This window comes from Capra hircus, chromosome 4, assembly GCF_001704415.2.
Source record: "Capra hircus breed San Clemente chromosome 4, ASM170441v1, whole genome shotgun sequence".
NCBI lineage: Eukaryota > Metazoa > Chordata > Mammalia > Artiodactyla > Bovidae > Capra > Capra hircus.
Window position 1 is genome coordinate 117,085,993 of NC_030811.1, and position 18,434 is coordinate 117,104,426.

An 18,434-nucleotide genomic window follows, 5' to 3' on the forward strand; every position below is an offset into this window, starting at 1 on the left:
AGATAAGCAAGATTAACAGATACAAATTTAAAATCTGAAAATAAATGTCACAGGCCTAAAATGCACAGTGTGGGGAAAACAGACAATAATATTGTACTATCTTTGTATGTAAATACATAATAATTCCATGTTGACAATTTTCAAATTTAAGTATTCAAATGCTGTGCATCTGAAAATAACATAGTATTGTAGGTCAATGTTACTTCAAAAAGAAACAAACATGTTCATTGAAAAAGATATCAGATTTGTGGTTGGAGGAATGGGGAATTAGGTAAAAGTGGCCAAAAGGTTCATACTTCTTGTGTAAGATAAAACAGTATTAGGGATTCAGTGCATGATATGATAAATAGAATGAACACTGTTCTATTACATCACATATAGTGTTATATATGAGATACACACACACACACACATATATATGCACTATGTTATGCATGAACACTCAGTTCAGTTCAGTTAAGTTGCTCTGTCGTGTCCGACTCTTTGCAGCTCCATAGACTGCACACACCAGACTTCCCTGTCCATCACCAACTCCCAGAGCTTACTCAAACTCATGTCGATTGAGTCGGTGATGCCATCCAACCATCTCATCCTCTGTCGTCACATTTTCCTCCTGCCTTCAGTCGTTCCCAGCTCAGAGTCTTTTGAAATGAGTCAGTTCTTCACATCAGGTGCCCAAAGTATTGGAATGTTCATCTTCAGCATCAGTCCTTCCAATGAATATTCAGGACTGATTTCCTGAACTCACTGAATCTCCTTGCAGTCCAAGGGACTCTCAAGAGTCTTCTCCAACACCGCAGTTCAAAACCCAATTCTTCAGTGCTCAGACCTCTTTATAGTTCAACTTTCACATCCATATATGACTACTGGAAATACCATAGCTTTGACTAGATGGACCTTCATTAGCAAAGTAATATTTCTGCTTTTTGATATGCTGCCTAGGTTGGTCACAGCTTTCTTTCCAAGGAACAAGCATCTTTTAATTTCATGGCTTCAGTCACCATCTGCAGTGATTTTGGAGCCCCCAAAAGTAAAGTCTGTCACTGTTTCCACTGTTTCCCCATCTATTTGGTATGAAGTGATGGGACCAGATGCCATGATCTTAGTTTTCTGAATGTTGAGCTTTAGGCCAACTCTTTCACTCTCTTCATTCACTTTCATCAAGAGGCTCTTTAGTTCTTCAATTTCTGCAATAAGAGTGGTGTCATCTACGTATCTGAGGTTATTGATATTTCTCCCAGCTGTCTTGATTCCTGCTTATGCTTCACCCAACCCAGCATTTTGCATGATGTGCTCTGCATAAAAGTTAAATGAGAATGGTGCCAATATACAGCCTTGACATACTCCTTTCTTGATTTGAACCAGTCTGTTGTTCCATGTCCAGTTCTAACCGTTACTTCTTGACCTGCAAACAGATTTCTCAGGAGGCAGGTCAAGTAGTCCCATCTATTTAAGAATTTTCCAGAGTTTGTTGTGATCCACACAGTCAAAGGCTGTGGCATAGTTAATAAAGCAGAAGTAGATGTTTTTTCTGGAACTCTCTTCTTTTTTCGATGTTCCACTGGATGTTGGCAATTTGATCTCTGATTCCTCTGCCTTTTCTAAATCCAGCTTGAACATCTGGAAGTTCACAGTTCACCTACTGTTGAAGCGTGGCTTGGAGAATTTTAAATATTACTTTGCTAACATGTGAGATGAGAGCAATTGTGTGTTGGTTTAAACATTCTTTCACACTGCCTTTCTTTGAGACTGGAATGAAACCTTACAGTTTTCAGTCCTGTGGCTAGTGCTAAATTTTCCAAATTTGCTGACATATTGAGTGTAGCACTTTCTCAGCATCATCTTTTAGGTTTTGAAATAGCTCAACTGGAATTCCATTACCTCCACTAGCTTAGTTCGTAGTGATGCTTCTTAAGGCGCACTTAACTTCGCATTCCAGGATGTCTGGCTCTAGATGAGTGATCATGCCATTGTGATTATCTGGGTCTTAAAGATCTTTTTTGTATAGTTCTTCTGTGTATTCTTGCCGTGTCCCCTTAATCTCTTCTGCTTCTGTTAGGTCCATACCATTTCTGTTCTTTATTGTGGCCATCTTTGCATAAAATGTTCCTTTGTTATCTCTAATTTTCTTGAAGAAATCTTGAAGATATGAGCACTGTAAAATCATGAAATTATGAGACTTCAAGAGAGTAAATCCTAAGACTTTTTATGCCAAGAAAAATATTTGATTTCTTTAATATTTTATCTATATGAGATCATGAATACTTAAAACAGTTATTGTAGTAATCATTTCATGGTGCATATATTTCAAGTCATTATGTATACCTTAAACTTATATAGTTTTGTATGTCAATTATAGCTCAATAAAACTGGAAGGAACAAACACGTGGCTTAAAAAACATTAACCTGCCAGTGTGTTGGCTGAAATGCATGGCTTCTCTTTCAAAGACCATCATTTTGTGCTAAAATTAAGCAAAATTAGCAACAAAAACAGATATAAGCTTAGTAAAAAGTGTGTCAAAATTGTCACAATTATATTTCTTGGCCTAAACCAGATATTCTATTGTAATGTATCTGATTAAAATGACAGAAAGTGAGAATGAAAATAGGGAGAAAATAAGATAAAAATGCATTAAGATAAAAATGTGAGTATTTTTTAAATCATTAATACTTAAAGCCAATTTTTTATTTTTGGAAATATCCATAAAATTGTGACAGAGATAGATATTTTAGGGATTGACTTCAATAGGGAAACTCAATATTGTGAATTCAGGATGTGCTAGAAAAAGCCACATGATAGAAACTGAAGGAGAACTAAGTTTCCAGATTTAACCCAGTATGGTGTCTGGACATCATTGGAGAAATAGGGTTTGAAAATTGTGCTTCAAATAACTCAGGGTTTCCATGGTGATGTTGTGGGAGCATTTTAAATAATTCTGGTGGTTTGAACATAAAGGAAACAGGATGTGGCTCTGGACCCCTATTCTGCTTTAAAAAACCTATCTTTTCTCTGTTTTGTATACTGGGACTCCATACAAGCCCATGATTGCTACAGAACAACTGAAAAAGAAAAAAACAAAAAAACAAAAAACCATTATTGTGCAAATTGTGGCACAACATATTTCAGTGGTGAAGTACCTTTCAAATTGCTAGGTTCAATGGAAACACTTTGAAAACTAAGCACAAAAGTGGATCATATGTCTCTAAAAGAACCTGTAAATATGTGTCTATGATTGTTGCAGTTTTAGAAATATTTAATGAAACTGAAGAAGCACACAATTTGAAGTGATGCAGAGGGTGGAGGTGTCCACATAATAATGATTTCCTGGATTGGGTATGTCTGTCACCAGACACACATGCTCAGGGTCATTTCCTCTTCCCTAAATCAGACTACCTGCTTTAAACTGTAACTGATTCCATATTTTGTCTTAGATGAATTAAACAATTGATTTGTACTTTCATCTATTAAAATAGGGATAATAACATTGTAGGCATTTTTGCCAAGGGAAAAAATGCATGGAGGAGAACTGTTTCTGGGCATATTTTGGGGTAGAACTTACAAACTTTGTAATCAGAGCAGTAACATAGTCAACCTGGTCACTCACTTCAATCATAGGCTGCCTCTGGGGATGTTCTATTATTTTTTTTTAATTTATCTTAACTGGAGGTTAATTACAATATTGTATTGGTTTTGGCAAACAAAACATGAATCTGGGTCTTGTATACACAGGTATACACAGCTATACACGTGTTCCCCATCCTGAACCCCTTAAACCTTAAAAAAAAAAAAAGCAAACTGTAATTTAACTGGTGCTTGAAGATGCAGAGACCATTCAGATGGAAGTTCTGAGGGCAGGAGAAGATACAGATGCCCAGCTAGCAAGGCTAGGTCTATCTCTCTAGAAAGGAAGCCCTGCCTGCAGACATCAATTTTTATTTTTTAACAACTTTATTGTGGTATCTTTGGCATGGAATTAAGTATACATACCTGAAAGGGTTAAGACTGATAAATTTTGATGTATGCAATATACCTGAGTGCAATTGTGCACTAGCTTGAGCATTCTTTGGCATTGCCTTTCTTTGGAATTGGAATGAAAACTGATCTTTTCCAGTCCTGTGGCCACTGCTGAGTTTTCAAAACTTACTGCCATATTGAGTGCAGCACTTTCACAGCATCATCTTTCAGGATTTGAAATAGCTCAACTGGAATTCCATCACCTCCACTAGCTTTGTTCGTAGTGATGCTTTCTAAGGCCCACATGACTTCACATTCCAAGATGTCTGACTCTAGATTAGTGATCACATCATCATGATTATCTGGGTCATGAAGATCTTTTTTGTACAGTTCTTCCATGTATTCTTGCCACCTCTTCTTAATACCTTCTGCTTCTGTTAGGTCCATATCATTTCTGTCCTTTATTGAGCCCATTTTTGCATGAAATGTTCCCTTGGTATCTCTAATTTTCTTGAAGAGATCTCTAGTCTTTCCCATTCTGTTGTTTTCCTCTATTTCTTTGCATTGATCGCTGAAGAAGGCTTTCTTATCTCTTCTTGCTATTCTTTGGAAATCTGCATTCAGATGCTTATATCTTTCCTTTTCTCCTTTGCTTTTTGCCTCTCTTCTTTTCACAGCTATTTGTAAGGCCTCCCCAGACAGCCATTTTGCTTTTTTGCATTTCTTTTCCATGGGGATGGTCTTCATCCCTGTCTCCTGTACAGTGTCACAAACCTCATTCCATAGTTCATCAGGCACTCTGCCTATCAGATCTAGGCCCTTAAATCTATTTCTCATTTCCACTGTATAATCATAAAGGATTTGATTTAGGTCATACCTGAATGGTCTAGCAGTTTTCCCTATTTTCTTCAATTTGAGTCTGAATTTGGTAATAAGGAGTTCATGATCTGAGCCACAGTCAGCTCCTGGTCTTGTTTTTGTTAACTGTATAGAGCTTCTCCATCTTTGGCTGCAAAGAATATAATCAATCTGATTTCAGTGTTGACCATCTGGTGATGTCCATGTGTAGAGTCTTCTCTTGTGTTGTTGGGAGAGGGTGTTTGCTATGACCAGTGTATTTTCTTGGCAAAACTCTATTCGTCTTTGCCCTGCTTCATTCTGCATTCCAAGGCCAAATTTGCCTGTTACTCCAAGTGTTTCTTGACTTCCTACTTTTGCATTCCAGTTCCCTATAATGAAAAAAAAAATCTTCTTTGGGTGTTAGTTCTAAAAGGTCTTGTAGGTCTTCATATAACCGCTCAACTTCAGTTTCTTCAGCGTTACTGGTTGTGGCATAGACTTGGATAACTGTGATATTGAATGGTTTGCCTTGGAGAAGAACAGAGATCATTCTGTCGGTTTTGAGATTGCATCGAAGTACTGCATTTTGGACTCTTTTGTTGACCATGATGGCTACTCCATTTCTTCTGAGGGATTCCTGCCCACAGTAGTAGATATAATGATCATCTGAGTTAAATTCACCCATTCCAGTCCATTTTAGTTCACTGATTCCTAGAATGTCGACATTCACCCTTGCCATCTCTTGTTTGACCACTTCCAATTTGCCTTGATTCATGGACCTGACATTACAGGTTCCTATGCAATATTGCTCTTTACAGCATAGGATCATGCTTCTATCATCAGTCACATCTACAACTGGGTATTGATTTTGCTTTGGCTCCATCCCTTCATTCTTTCTGGAGTTATGCTCAAAATTCTCCAAGCCAGGCTTCAGCAATAAGTGAACCATGAACTTCTTGATGTTCAAGCTGGTTTTAGAAAAAGCAGAGGAACCAGAGACCAAATTGCCAACATCTGCTGGATCATGGAAAAGGCAAGAGAGTTCCAGAAAAACATCTATTTCTGCTTTATTGACTATGCCAAAGCCGTTGACTGTGTGGATCACAATAAACTGTGGAAAATTCTGAAAGAGATGGGAATACCAGACCACCTGACCTGCCTATTGAGAAATCTGTATGCAGGTAAGGAAGCAACAGTTAGAACTGGAACCACAGACTCGTTCCAAATAGGCAAAGGAGTATGTCTAGGCTGTATATTGTCATCCTGCTTATTTAACTTCTATGCAGAGTACATCATGAAAAACGCTGGACTGGAAGAAACACAAGCTGGAATCAAGATTGCCAGGAGAAATATCAATAACCTCAAATATGCAGATGACACTACCCTTATGGCAGAAAGTGAAGAGGAGCTAAAAAGCCTCTTGATGAAAGTGAAAGAGGAGAGTGAAAAAGTCGGCTTTAAACTCAACATTCAGAAAACGAAGATCATGGCATCCAGTCCCATCACTTCATGTGAAATAGATGGGGAAACAGTAGAAACAGTGTCAGAATTTATTTTTTTCGGCTCCAAAATCACTGCAGATCGTGACTGCAGCCATGAAATTAAAAGACACTTACTCCTTGGAAGAAAAGTTATGACCAACCTAGATAGTATATTCAAAAGCAGAGACATTACTTTGCCTACTAAGGTCCGTCTAGTCAAAGCTATGGTTTTCCCTGTGGTCATGTATGGATGTGAGAGTTGGACTGTGAAGAAGGCTGAGCGCCGAAGAATTGATGCTTGTGAACTGTGGTGTTGGAGAAGACTCTTGAGAAGTCCCCTGGACTGCGTGGAGATCCAACCAATCCATTCTGAAGGAGATCAGCCCTGGGATTTCTTTGGAAGGAATGATGCTAAAGCTGAAACTCCAGTACTTTGGACACCTCATGCGAAGAGTGGTCTCATTGGAAAAGATTCTGATGCTGTGACGGATTGGGGGCAGGAGAAGAATAGGAAGACCGAGGATGAGATTGCTGGATGGCGTCACTGACTCGATGGACGTGAGTCTGAGTGAATTCCAGGAGATGGTGATGGACAGGGAGGCCTGGCATGCTGAGATTCATAAGGTTGCGAAGAGTCGGACAAGGCTGATCGACTGAACTGAACTGAATACACGTGAAAAAATCACCACATCCAAAGTAATGTACACACCCATCACTCCCCCCAAAACCTCACATGCTGTTTTGTAATCCATGTCTCCCTTACACTCTCTTTCTCAGGCATTTACTCGTACACTTTCCATCCCGATACATAAGTGTGCATCTTATAATTTCATAAAAATATAATCGTAAAACATGATTGATTTTCTTCTGATTCATTTTATTTACCATAGTTATTCATATATATTCATAATATTATGTGTATCAATAGTCTCTTCCTTTTGTTGCTTTATAGAAGTCCATTGTATTAATAGACTATAGTTTATCAGCTGACCTCATAATGAACATTTCGTTATTTCAATACATCGACTATTATAGATAAAATTATGAACGTGCATTCAGGAGTATTTGTGCTGATACCCAATGTATTCAATCTTAGATAAATAATTGAATAGACTGGATCATCTAATAAGTGTTTCCTTAAATTTTTAAGGCAATGTCACATTGTTTTCCCAAATGGTTGTATTGAACCATTTTACAATCCCATGAGCACTATATGAGTATTTGGTTTGATCTCCTTGCAGTCCAAGGGACTCTCAAGAGTCTTCTCTAGCACCATAATTTGAAAGCATCAATTCTTGGTGCTCAACCTTTTTATGGTCCAATTCTCACATCCATACAGGACTCCTAAAAAAAACATAGCTTTGGCCTTTGTCAACAAAATGATGTCTTTGCTCTTAAATATGCTGTCTAGGTTTATCATAGCTTCTCTTCCAAGGAGCAAGTGTCTGTTAATTTTATGGCTACAGTCACTGTCTGCAGTGATTTTGGAGCCCAGGACAATAAAGTCTGTCACAGTTTCCATTTTTCCCCCCATTTATTTGCCATGAAGTGATGGGACCGGATGCCATGATCTTACTTTTTTGAATGTTAAGTTTTCCACCAAAGAATGAAGGATGACAAGTAAACACAAAAATTGTGTTGTTCTGTTTCTAAATAGTGGAGAATTACTTGGCTATTTCTGTTATCAGTTGTTTATGATTAAATTTCACTGTAACTTAAGACTATACTTTGTAAGATTTGTAATCTGTTAAATTTGGTAAGATGTACTGAATGCCCCAGAATATGGTGTATCTTCGTGAATGTCCACATATGCTTAAGAAAAATGTGTAGTCCTCTTTTTATTTTTTTTTTTGAACGTTGACTACTGTAAATGTCAATTAGATCAAATTCATTAATAATGCATTTCAAGACATCTATGCCCTTACTAATTTTCTTCCTTCTTGAATTATCAATCACTGACAGAAGGTCATTGCAGTCTCCACCTTCAATAGTGAATTTATTTGTCTTCCAATTTTATCTGTTTTACCCATATATGTTAAGTTCTTATTAGGAACATACATGTTTAGGGCTGTTATATCTCATTGGAAAATTAACTATGCAGTCGATCATTGTGCAGTGTCATAATTTAACCCTAATAATAGTCCTTTTCCTGAGGTCAGTTTGTCTGAAATTAATATTACTACTACAGTTTTCTTTTGATTAGTGTCAATGTGGTATACCTTTCTGTGGATCATGTGCTCTAGGCACATGGGCTTTAGGAACTGTGCCACTCAGGCTTTGTTGTTTCATGGCATGTGGGATCCTCCAGGGCCAGGGATCAGACCCATGTTCACAGCATTTGACAGGCAGACTCTCAAACATGGGAATACCAGGGAGCACCCATCCCTTTATTTTTAACCTAAATATTTAGATGTAATATGCAATTTTTATAGACAGCATACAACTAGGTCTTGATTCTTTAAATTGGTTTATTTATTTATTTATTTATTAAGAATTTTATTGGAGTATTGTTGATTTATAATGCTGTGTTAGTTTCAGGTATACTGCAAAGTGATTCAGTTATACATACATCCACTCTTTATAGATTCTTTTCCCATAGAGGCCATTACCAAATACTGAGTAAAGTTCCCTGTGCTATACAGTAGGTCCTTATTAGTTATCTCTGTGCATATATATATATACATTTCTGTATTTATATGGTAGTATGTATATATCAATCCCAACCTTCCAATCTATGCCTCACCCCTCCCTTAACCCGTGATCTTTCTCTGCCTGACTTATTTCATTCACTGTGACAATCACTGGATCCATCCATGTTGCTGCAAATGGCATAACTTCATTCTTTTTTATGACTGAATAATATTACATTGTGTATATGTTCCTACCATACCTTCTTTATCCATTCATCTGTCAATGGACTCAGGTTGCTTCTACTTTTTGGATATTGCAAATAGTGCTTATATGAGCATTGAGAATACACGTGTATTTTCAAAAAAAAATTTTTTTTCCAGATATACATCCAAGAAAGGTATTGCAATAGGTATATTTTTAGTTTTTTTAAGGAACTTCCATACTGTTTGCCATAGTAGCTGTACCAATTTACATTCCCACTAATAGGGTTTTTCTTTCTTTTTCATTTATTTTTCCTTTGGTTTCAATTGAACTTTTTATATGATTCAGTCTTTATCTCTCTTGACATATAATATATATGTATATTTTTAAAAGGCATAATTTCCATAGAATGTACAATATATAATATACAAATATACATTTCTAGGCCCCTTTTAAAATAAGATTATATCACTTCACATATAGTTGACATTCTGTGTTTAGTCGCTCAGTCATGTCTGACTCTTTGCAACCCCATGGACTGTAGCCCACCAGGCTCCCCTGTCCATGGGGATTCTCTAGGCAATAATACTGGAGTGGAATGCCATATCCTTCTCCAGGGGATCTTCCCAACCCGGGGATCGAACCCAGGTCTCCTGCATTGCAGACAAACTCTTTACTGTCTGAGTCACCAGGGAAGACTCACAAAACAGTGGCCTCCTTACTTAAAACAGCCCATTCTCCTCCCTGGAGCTTTTAAATCTCATCTCTATCCACATGGAACTTCCAGAAATTCCTCACATCCAGTTTAAGTGTTCCTCCTAGTATTGACTCTAGTTATAGGAGTCTATTACCAGGATTCTGCTTCCAAAAAGCTATCATCCTTGGTTCCTTTCTTTCTGTTCATTTTTGGAGCAGAAGTTTGCTATCTGACTTCAATTATCTAATGGATCAAATGAGTTATTCACTACCGGGTTTTTTTTTTGTTTTTGTTTTGTTTTGTTTTGTTTTTTTGGTCGCTGTCATTGTGAGGATGGGCATAATGTCTTCCAAACACTTTACTTATTGTATCCGAAACTGGAAGTTATAACAGCTTATTTTAAAATCTAATATTTTCATGTTCTAATTATATAGTTTTCATTTTGTTAGATTTTGCTCTGACTCATTTTACTTTGTTCTGAATTCCTAAATGTTACTCGTGTTTTTAATATCCATATTTAAGCATTTCATTTACTTTATTTCTTCCTTTCTATTTCTCTTGTCAGTTTTCTTTTGATATTCAACTAAGCCTTGTCTTCTCATATGCTTTTTTTTCTAAAATTGAGTTTCAGATGCAGAGTGTAGGAATTATAGACATATGCTGAGGTCAGGGATGCGTTATGGGGGTTTATGCATTCTTCTAGGCAGTCAGGGTAGGCTTAGCCCTCAGTCTATGAGGATTACAATGCTTTGAAGCTGTATCTTAAAACTTGTCAAGTGTTGTGGCTTACAGGTCACTCTTACTTGAAGGACATCATTCTTCCCTTAATATGTGTCATGGCCCCTTCTCCTTTGCAGGTCCTGATTTTTTTTTTTTTTTTTTTCCTTTTTCTCTTCTCACCAGGTCCCTGGGATTTAGTAGCTCTTTTTGGCTTCTTAGCCCCTCAGCTGCTACTTTCTCCTACAGGTAAGAAATGAGGTCAAATTCTACAATCTCCTGTCCAGTCTTCCCTCATCTCCAAAATCACACTTCTGACAATTCACATTATCTTAAGAAGTCTTCAGATACAAGGTTTTCTTGTTTCATTTTTGATGTAGAAGAATGCAACTTTTATTTCTCAAAGATAAAATTTGTCTGAAATGTTTGATTTGTCTCTGCCAGTAGCTGAATTCCACTTAATAAATGTTAGGCAAATCAATAAAAATAAAAATAAAGCAATAGAATAATCAAAGCAATCAATCAATGGTTATCCCACTTAATTGAACTATTTTAGTTTAATTTAAACCAAGTTTAATAATAATTCCTTTTTCATGTCAGATAGGAACATATCCTAGAAACTTTTTCAAATATGCAAGATGTGTGTTTGGCGACTAAAATTTAACAAAGACTCTAAAAGGAAGTGAACCGTTCTTATCCTTGTGTCAATAAGTTGACTTGAAATTTTGGAAATACAAAAGCAACACCTAATAGAAACAATCTTTGGCTTGTTTTACAAGATTTTAAAATTCTTATAAATAGTATCACTGCATGAGAGGTCTTTAAAGGAGTTACAATATTCTCAAAGAAATAAACCAGAGGCTTTTGATGCATATCTGTTGAAACATGTGCATACGGTTATGGTGCTGACTGCCAATTAGATGGAGTAGCCTAATGTTAGCCAGTTAATTAGCCTGTCCCCAAATATAAGTAATTAATATTTGTAAAACAAAATCTGTGAATCAGGCAGCAATTCCCTCATATTAAATATAGTATTATAAATATTGACTAACTAGAAATTACCTACACTTTTCATAGAAGCACTGAAAGGACGAAGTGAAATAAAACATATGGACTCATTTTTCATTTAAAACAATATCAACTGTTCCATCATGGACTGTAAAATTTTGATAAACTTTCTTGCACTTTTTCCCTTGAGTCAGAAGTCACCACACTTGCTGAGTAAACAATACTGTTTGCCTTCTGAAAATTCTTTAGGGAATTATTTGGGTCCTCATTCTTAACATACTTTGTAGCTTCTTGCATACTTGAGACTGAGGTCTAAAACATTAACAGCAAAATATTACCACACAGATAAGTACCTACTGTATAGCACAGGGAATGCTACACAATATCCTGTAATGACCTCAGCAGGGAAAGAAGCTAAAAAAGTTGATACATGTATATGTATAACTATATAGCAGAAACTAACACAACCTAACATTGTAAATCAACTATATGTCAAAAAAAAAAAAAAAGAAATCCTTCCTTATATGTCTCAGGGACTCAAACTACACAAAACTAGAAATTAATCAACAGTCCATAAATAATTAACACTACAAAACTTCCCATATTTAAAGTTTGTGGTGGCTGTTTTAGATAACTTTTTCACTCTATTTTAAACAATGTCTTGGTAGGTCTATTTTCTTCACTGATTAAATCATTTTGGTACAAAATTGTCTTACCTGTGGTTCAACTGCACAGTATCCAATTTTATAATTTTCTTGTTGTCAAAACCACAGGATTCCATCCCCAAATGTGAGGCAGTTATACTTCTCAAACATAGCATGGTAAAGAAAAAAAAAGGGGGGGTTTATTAGGAACACAGTATCATATAATTGGAGGTTTTGTAGAAACAAAGGCTTTACATACAAGTGTACACACACAAACAGATTAAACTAGAATTGCATTGATGTTAAAAACAGTTCCACAAGGAACCATCCTCTTTAATCACATTTTCATTTTGCTCAGAAAAACTTGCCAAAGCTTTTCTCCCTTCCAAGGTACAGTCTCCAGAAATTTTGGTATTATGTAATATATCATTAAAACTTTACCTGGTTCTTACTGAATTTAAACTTAATGTTCTTTTAATTGAGATGCCCTCTCCTACACCTGCCCCCTCCCACACCTGCCCCTGCAAACTCATTCATTCATCCACTCACTTATTTCAAAATTTTAGCAAACCACTGACATTTCTACCAGATGCAGAATTAATATTAAGGAAAAAAGAACATATTCCTTAAGCTGATCATCTAACAATTCCTATAGTACCAACATTACAGTCGACATTAAACTAAGAAAAAGTGAAAATAGTTGAAGAAATATAATGTTATTTCATCTTGAAGTGTTACTGACAAAGCAAATGCCTGAGTGAAAACTTGGATTTCACCCTTCAGCTCAGTTCAGTTCAGTAGCTCAGTCATGTCCGACTCTTTGTGACTCCATGGACTGCAGTACGCCAAGCCTCCCTGTCCATCACCAACTCCTGGAGTTTCTGAAATACAGATTGAACTCGTGTCTCTTACATCTCCTGCATTGGCAAGCAGGTTCTTTACCACTAGTGCCACCTGGGAAGTCCTTGTTCCTTCTGGTTACAACTTATTGCTAGGACAGCTTATTGCTAAATCCCTGTTGAGATCTGCAGATGGAGTCATTCTCTTCACTTGATTATGGCTGGGCACCGCTCAGGTGCGTACCACGGAGAACATGAAAACACTGTGAAATTTTAGCATATAACACTCACGGCAGGAGTCAATACAAACATTGGCATAGTTATTAGTGAAATATGCCAATATCTCTGTGTAAATTTGCAACCTGTAGGCATCAAGCTCTGGATGAGATGAAGTGGACTAAGATTACCAGAAAAGTCAGTCTGTGTATTAACATAAGTTTGTCTTTGGTGAAACCTGGCATTTTGCAGAGCACTGAGGTTTCTGCGGCATAAAAAGTTAAAATTGAGTAATTATATATTCTATTTATATATTTTGGCTGAGTAAGCCTAGAAAAGGTGTGTTATTTATAGCACATTAGTTTATGTTTATTTGCATAGCCATTTTACCAGTCAGCTCAAAACTGTTTTTATTGCCCCCCCCAAAAAAAGAAAAAAACAAAAGTCAGTCTCACTGTTAAGTGCTTTCCCCCTCTCCCACGATGGTATGTAGTTCAAAAGTAAGCTTGTAATTTTTTAAACAATTTGTAGATATGCAGAAAGTTTCAGTGTGTGTATTATAGTGCTAATTGTTTCCTATCTTGACTCAGTGGTGTTCTAATTAAGACAATTAGGCTGGAACTTTAGGGCATATGGAATTGTACATTGTGTAAGTCTTAATACGGAAAGGCTGTACTTTCTACAAGAAGAGTGTTCACAGTTCCATCTCCATTTCCATAGTTTAATTAACCATCTGTTTTTAACTCCTGGATATTATGAGGATAAACCTAAGTTTTTAGCGACAACAAAAAAAATTCTTCTCTTGAAACTATAAATTGATATCAATAATACTTCTGATCAGTAGACAGCATATTCTCAGACAGGTTTCAGGATTTCCCCCAATCACCAGCAGCTTTGCAGTCCCAAATCTGCAGACAGTGGAGGCTCACCCCAGGAACAACCCATGTCTATTCATTTTGATAGTAACTCAAAGAGCTCCATGTCAACAGAAGATGGGAAAGAAATGTGGGCCCTGGGTGGAAAACCAGTTCCTATAGCACCTCTGCTGTGAAAAGTGTGACATGAATGCAGTTGTCTCTGCCAAACAAGGATCCTGTTGTGTTTACCTTTTTTAAAGTCCTGGGAAGTCAATGGGGCCTTCCCAATTTGCACTAGTCCTAAAAAAAAAAAAACCCCTGCAATGCAGGAGATATAAGAAACTCAAGTTTGATCCTTGAGTCAGGAAAATCCCCTGGAGGAGGGCACAGCCACCCCTTGAAGTATTCTTGCCTAGAGAATCCCACGGACAGAGGAGTGTGGTTGGCTATGTTTCATAGGGTTGCAAAGAGTCAGACATGACTGAAGCAACTTAGCACACACATAATGGGGAATCAATGGAGCAGATTTCCATACACTGCCTCAGTCTCCCATGTCCTATGTGTGGCCCATTGCTGTTGTTTATAGGATATATAGCAAAATCTTGGTGGGGATGGTCTGGAAAAGCAGGAGAGAAATGATAAAAAATCTCCCTGTTCTCAGGGACCAGATGTCACTAAAACCCATCAGTTTTCCAGAATCCAGAATTATTTAGTCAAATAATAGAAATTTTCCATTACAAAATTAATGTTTCCATTCAAACTTTGTATAAACCAAATCATCCTTTGCCCAGAATTGCTTTATTGCTGTATTTTGAGTCCAATAAGAAGTATGCTGGGGCTTCACATGTAGTGCTAGAGGTAAACAACCTGCCTGCCAATGTAAGAGACATAAGAGATGTGAGTTCGATCCCTGGGTTGGGAAACCCTGGAGAAGGGCATGGCAACCCACTCCAGTATTCTTACCTGGAGAATCCCATGGACAGAGGAGCCTGGTGGGCAGTCAGACACAACTGAAGTGACTTAGCACTCATGCAGAAGAATTATATTATCCTAAAAATACGGTTCTTCTCATTCTTTATTGACACTGACTTTTTCCAATAGGTGCTGAAAGTCATTATCTGCTGTTTATTCTTTGTCAAAACCATGCCTTTCCTCACCTATTTAATTACCAGCTATTAACCTGGTAATGATCAGTATGAAATGATCATATGAAAATCATTATCACCACATACTTTGTTTCAATGTGTGGTGTACTATTATTTCAGATCCAGTTGAAAACAGAATAAGAAAGTGTACATTTTTAAAAGATAAATTATAAAAACAACAACAACAACCAGAAACAGAGTTCAGATTCAGGGTGGCTAATCTGTTGTCATATATCCAACAATAATGATAGAGTGCTAACAGTTCCCACTCATAGTTAAAAAAAAAGCCTTACATAATTCTGACAAGTATTTCCTCACTTTATGGATCTTTAAAAAAGAGAGAGGGGAATGGCTCTCAGTCTCTGAGGAAATACTCAACAGCTTAGAAAGGCAACTCCACCTCTAGTTAAGACCATAGACACAATTGCCAAATTTTAAGTCTTAAATCCATTATTGACCTCAAAATAAGTTTTTTTCTAAATATAGCTATACCCCAAACCTGCTGCTAACTGCTCTAATATTTTGAGTCTTCCCCAAATAATTATTATTGTTATAGTAACAGTAACTACAAAATAAAAATCATGGAACATTCATTTCACATCAGGAATCACCTAAATTCCTCAAAAACATATTACAAAGGTAGTATTAATACCTTTGTTTAAATGTGAACAAGCTGACCATGTCTTTAGGTAAAAGTGGTGACCATTGTTTTCTGTAGGTGTAGCAATGCAGACTCACTTCAGGGACCACTGAATTAGGAGGGAAGAATTAAAGCATTCCTGTTGGCTGGTAGGTCTTCCAGGGGACAATCTTATGTCCATTCATGAAAATGCTTAGAAGAAAGGGAAGGTTAGGAGAGAATTTACCTAAATACATGCATTTAGGAAAAAGAGAAATGTAGGGAAAGATTATACACCATGACCAAGTGGGCTTTATCCCAGAGATGCAAGGATTCTTCAATATCCACAAATCAATCAATGTAATACACCACATTAATAAATTGAAAAATAAATGCCATATGATTATCTCAGTAGATGCAGAGAAAGTCTTTGACAAAATTCAGCATCCATTTATGAGAGAAACTCTCCAAAAAGCAGGAATAGAAGGAACACACCTCAACATAATAAAAGCTGTATATGACAAACCCACAGCAAACATTATCCTCAATGGTGAAAAATTGAAAGCATATCCCATAAAGTCAAGAATAAGACAAGGGTGCCCACTTTTACCACTACTATTCAACATAGTTTTGGAAGTTTGGGCCACAGCAATCAGAGCAGAAAAAGAAATAAAAGGAATCCAAATTGGAAAAGCAGAAGTAAAACTCTCACTCTTTGCAGATGACATGATCCTCTACATAGAAAACACTGAAGATTTCATCAGAAAATTAATACAGCTAATCAATGAATATAGTAAAGTTGCAGGATATAAAATCAACACACAGATATCCCTCGCATTCATATACACTACCAATGAGAGAATAGAAAGAGAAATAAAGGAAACAATCCCATTCACCATTGCAACAAAAAGAATAAAATACTTAGGAATATAACACCTAAAGAAACTAAATATAGTAAACTATAAAACACTGGTGAAAGAAATCAAAAAGGACACTAATTGATGAAGAAATATACCATGTTCATAGATCAGAAAAGTCAATATAGTGAAAATGAGTATACTACCAAAGCAATCTATAGATTCAATGCAATCCATATCAAGCTACCAATGGTATTTTTCACAGAGCTAGAACAAATAAGTTCACAATTTGTATGGAAATACAAAAACAAAACAAAACAAAACGCGAATAGTCAAAGCAATCTTGAGAAAGAAAGATGGAACTGGAGGAATCAACCTGCCAGATTTCAGGCTCTACTACAAAGCCACAGTCATCAAGACAGTATGGTACTGGCTCAAAGACAAAAATATAGATCAATGAAACAAAATAGAAAGCCCAGAGATAAACCCATGCACCTATGGACACCTTAACTTTGACAAAGGAGGCAAGAATATACAATGGAGAAAAGACAAAGTCTTTAACAAGTGGTGCTGGGAAAACTGGTCAACCACTTGTAAAAGAATGAAACTAGAACACTTTCTAACACCATACACAAAAATAAACTCAAAACGGATTAAAGATCTAAACGTAAGAACAGAAACTATAAAACTCTTAGAGGAGAAAATAGGCAAAGCACTCTCTGACATAAAGCACAGCAGGATCCTCTATGGCCCACCTCCCAGAATATAGAAAATAAAAGCAAAAATAAATAAATAGGACCTAATTAACATTAAAAGCTTCTGCACAACCAAAGAAACTATAAGCAAGGTGAAAAGACAGCCTTCAGAATGGAAGAAAATAATAGCAAATGAAGCACCTGACAAACAATTAATATCAAAAACATACAACAACCCCTGCAGCTCAATTCCAGAAAACTAAGTGACCCAATCAAAAAATGGGCCAAATAACTAAATAGACATTTCTCCAAAGAAGACATACGGATGGCTAACAAACACAAGAAAAGATGCTCAACATCACTCATTATCAGAGAAATGCAAATCAAAACCACAATGAGGTACCATTTCACGCCAGTGAGAATGGCTGTGATCCAAAAGTCTACAAACAATAAATGCTGGAAATGGTGTGGAGAAAAGGGAATCCTCTTACACTGTTGGTGGGAATGCAAACTGGTACATCCATTACGGAGAACAGTGTGGAGATTCCCTAAAAAAACTGGAAATAGAACTGCCTTATGACCCAGCAATCCCACTGCTGGGCATACACACTGAGGAAACCAGAATTGAACGAGACATGTGTACCCCAATGTTCATCGCAGCATTCTTTATAATAGCCAGGACATGGAAGCAACCTAGATGTCCATCAGCAGATGAATGAATAAGAAAGATGTGGTACATATACACAATGGAGTATTACTCAGCCATTAAAAAAAATACATTTGAGTCAGTTCTAATGAGGTTGATGAAACTGGAGCCTATTATACAGAGTGAAGTAAGCCAGAAGGAAAAACACCAGTACAGTATACTAATGCATATATATGGAATTTAGAAAGATGGTAACGATCACTTCATGGGAAATGGATGGGAAAAGTGAAAACAGTGTCAAATTTTATATTTTGGGGTTCCAAAATCACTGCAGATGGTGATTGCAGCCATTAAATTAAAAGATGCTTACTCCTTGGAAGAAAAGT